This window comes from Benincasa hispida, chromosome 10 (genome assembly GCF_009727055.1).
Source record: "Benincasa hispida cultivar B227 chromosome 10, ASM972705v1, whole genome shotgun sequence".
In the NCBI taxonomy this organism is placed as follows: domain Eukaryota; kingdom Viridiplantae; phylum Streptophyta; class Magnoliopsida; order Cucurbitales; family Cucurbitaceae; genus Benincasa; species Benincasa hispida.
Genome location: NC_052358.1, coordinates 9,306,139 through 9,310,499, shown reverse-complemented (window position 1 = coordinate 9,310,499; position 4,361 = coordinate 9,306,139).

Below are 4,361 nucleotides of genomic sequence, written 5' to 3'. Positions count from 1 at the left end.
TCTATAGCTCACTCAACTATAAGCAGCACTGGATTATGTTGGTGATAGACATGAACCTTTGACGTATCCTTTTGTATGACTCATTCCCCAAGTATATCACACAAAAGAATATGGTATCATTACTAGGGCCCCTATGGTTCACTTTCCCTTCACTAGCACATTTATGCAACTTACATGCTGCAAAGCCGACCTTGAACCTAGCCTTTGGAGGTTGAGTTGTGTCAATATAGGCTTCCTCCAGAGGTCAGATACGCTAGACTGTGGGATATTTTGTCTTAAGTTCGTCGAATACTTGGTGATCGGATCCAATCTAGAGAGTTTACAGTAAGATAAAATGCATGATTTTAGGTTGCAGTATGGTGCCGAGTTGTGGGCCGATCAGTTTTTTAATTAGATGTTTCTATTTAATTTTTTACAATTTTTTAAATGTATGAACCTGTTAATTTTATATAAGCAATTCATATATTTCCATACTTATATGAGAAATTTTTGTATGGTGCCACTACTCGATACTCGATTCTTGTCCCCCGATATTCAGTATTCTTAACTCGATGCTTACTGTTTCATAGTTTTCTCTCCCGTCATCCTCGATCCACTGGGAGCTACTCGCATGTCTCAGTGCACACTCACTCGTTCTCTTTGCTACATTCGTATGTCTCGCACAACATCAGAAAAGTAAAAAAAAAACATTAGCAAAAAATGAGGAAAAAAACTAGCAAATTTACTTACTTGAGGTGTGAGACAATATAGTGAAATGATCTGAATGCCTTTATAACTTAATCTCTGCCAAGAAAAACAGGTTTTGTGAAGTGGGTTTTTTTAGAGAGAAAGTGAGCTCAATTTTCTCATGTTTCAGTTCTGTTTGTTCTTAGTTAATAAAAAAAAATTACCACATTTCAAAAAATTGATTTGAAAGAATAGTGAGGATTGTCAAAAAATTTTCCAATTTATGTATGTTCGTACATGAGCATTAATTACAAAGCAAGTCCTCCGACAGGCGCGAGCAATTCAAAATGATCGAGTATACATTAATTGAGTATCAAGTATGACGTGACTATGATCGAGTATACATGTGTCGATTGCACACGTTTCGAGTTACCATGCATCGAGGATCGTGTGACAGGTAATCGAGGATTGAATTCCTTGGTAGGCCCAGGCGCGCGAGGTGCATCTCATGGATGAAGCGGTAAAATTATACGTGGATAACGTTAGTAGAAGGCCACTTTCCATTACTTTTTCTACAAGAGCATTTTTCATTTGGGCCTCCCAAATGAGGTCATCCATACAACAAAGGGAAATTGGAGCATATGGCAAAATTTAAGGTTCATTCTAAAAAATGGTAAAACCGCCCACAAATAAGATTTATGGCAACTCGCGTGACATGCACATGGCCACAAATTCCTCAATCTCTTATTTGCTCTTGTCTAGTTCGTAGTAGTTGTTGATGAAATTACAAATATTGGTAATTGTAGAATAAAAAATAGGGTCAAGTTATGTATATAGAGTAATTACTGATATTCCTCAAGAACAACTGTCTTCCTAATTTTGCTCATATAGTTAACATAATATCAATATTTTATTATTATTTTAGATTCTGTTTAACCACTTTTCGAATTAATCTCACCTTAATTAAATATCCAGATTTTTCTACCAAATTATATTTTAAATATCCATATATTATTAACTTTTATTTTATCCATATATTTTATTCAAATCTTTGAATGGTTTTTTTATTCCTTTATAGTATTCAATTTTATTCAAAATTTTGAATTGTTTTTCATATTTTTTATATATATTCTTAATAAATTAGTTGTATATTTCTCATATTCTTAATAAATTAGTTTTATATACTGTTTTTGCTATTATTTTAATGATTTGGAAAAAGAAATATCACTTTGTAAAAAAATGGCTATAACTTTTGTTACTCACATAAAGAAGTGTTCATCGATTTAGGTTTTGTTGTAGTTTCTTTAACAAGCTACTATTTTTGCTATGACTTTACAAACTTCTCTTTGATGGTCGATAGGAAGAGAATTCTCACTACTATGATTTTCAAAATTTTGAGGCGCATATTCCATCAAATTCATCGTTCCAACAATTTGTGGAATATATCCAAGGTAAACTTTTTCTCTCCACTGAGTTAACTATATTTCGTTTAACAATGTATTGGATTGGTTCTGTCAATTCAAATATAGTTGAAGATAAAAACATTTTTTGGTTGATGTCAGTTTTATCATAGTCCCCCCAAATTGATGAAACTACAAATAGTAATTGTAGAATAAAAAAGAAGGTTGAGTTATGTATACATGGTAATTGGTGATATTCTTTAACAACAACTACCATGCTCATGTAGTTAACATAATCCTCATATTTTATTATTATTTTAAATTTTATTAAACCACTTTTCGAATTAGTCCCACCTTAATTAAATATCCAGATTTTTCTACCAAATTTATATTTTAAATATCCATATATTATTAAATTTTATTTTATCCATATATTTTATTCAAATCTTTTAATGGTTTTTCATTACTTTATAATAGTCAATTTTATTCAAATCTTTGAATTGTTTTTCATAATTTTATACATATATTCTTAATAAATTAGCTTTACATTCTCATATTCTTAATAAATTAGTTTTATATACTGTTTTTGCTATTATTTTAACGATTTGGAAAAAAAAAATATCATTTCGTAAAAAAATGACCATAACTTTTGTTAAATATCACTTCGTAAAAAAATGACTATAAATTTTGTTACTCACACAAAGTGTTCATCGTTGTTGTGGTTTCTTTAAAAAGCTACTACTTTTTTTGCTATGGCTTTACAACGGATTAGACTCCTCTTTGATGGTCGATGGAATGAGAATTCTCACTACCATGATTTTCGAAATTTTGGCACATATTCCATCAAATTCATCGTTCCAACAATTTGTAGAATATATTCAAGGTAAATTTTTTTCCTCCGCTGAGTTAACTATATTTCGTTTGACAATGTACCGTATTGGTTATGCCAATTCAAATATTGTTGAAGATAAAGATATTTTGTGATTGATGTCAGTTTTGAGTCCCCAAATTGATGAGACTACATGTAATTGTAGAATAAAAAATAGGGTCGAATTATAGGGTAATTGCTTATATTCCTTAACAAATGGCCTCTTAATTTTGCTCATGTAGTTCACATAATATCTATATTTTATTATTATTTTAGATTATGTTTAACTACTTTTCAAATTAATCTCACCTTAATTAAATATCCAGATTTTTTTTCCAAATTTATATTTTAAACATCCATATATTATTAAATGTTATTTTATCCATACATTTTATTCAAATCTTTGAATGGTTTTTCATTACTTTATATGTATTCGATTTTATTCAAATCTATTAATTGTTTTTCTTAATTTTATACATACATTCTTAATAAATTACCTTTACATTAGCATATTCTTAATAAATTAGTTTTATATACTATTTTTACTATTATTTTAACCTTCGTAAAAAATGGTCATAACTTTTGTTACTCACACAAAGTGTTCATCGATTTAGGTTTTATTGTGATTTCTTTAACAAGCTACCTGTGTTTGATGGTCGATGGGATGAGAATTATCACATTTTCAAAATTTTGAGATGCATATTCCATCAAATTCATGGTTCCAACAATTTTTGGAATATGTCCAAGATAATCTTTTTCCCTCCGGTGACTCGTTTGACAATGTATTGGATTGATTATGCCAATTCGAATCTTATTAGGATTGTTGAAGATAAAGATATTTTGTAGTTGATGTCAATTTTGTTAAGATCCCCAAAATTGATTTATTTGTAGTGATTAACCATGTCTCATCTATTGCACCAAACATTGGAAATACACTATATTTGAATAATGAAATAGCAAACATTGATCATTCTTCCCAACTTCCTAAAAACAACATTGAAATCGTTGATTTTCAAGATTTCGATTCCTTTCAATCTTGTATTCCCACTAGAGTAGATTTACTTTTTAGGAACAAGTCTGTATTGAAAAAAACAATTTATTTCTTGCACACGTGGATTAGACACTTTGTCAGAATGCATTGTTTAGTGTGTGATAGTTGTCAAGATAGAGTGTATTTGTTGTTTTCAATTGGTTTTGAAACTCACACCCCTTTAGAATTCCATGTGGGGATAGTTTTGACAATTGTTAATCATTATTTTCTAATTTTATGATCCATTTTTACTATTTTTAAATTTTTAAAATATTTTTGCTATTTATCAGAATGAAAACTTAAATTTTACTATTTATCTAGTGAACCTTAAAAAAAAAAAAATTCTAAAAAAAAAAAAAAACCATTTTTCACTTCGAGTGCACTCTTTAAAATTTTC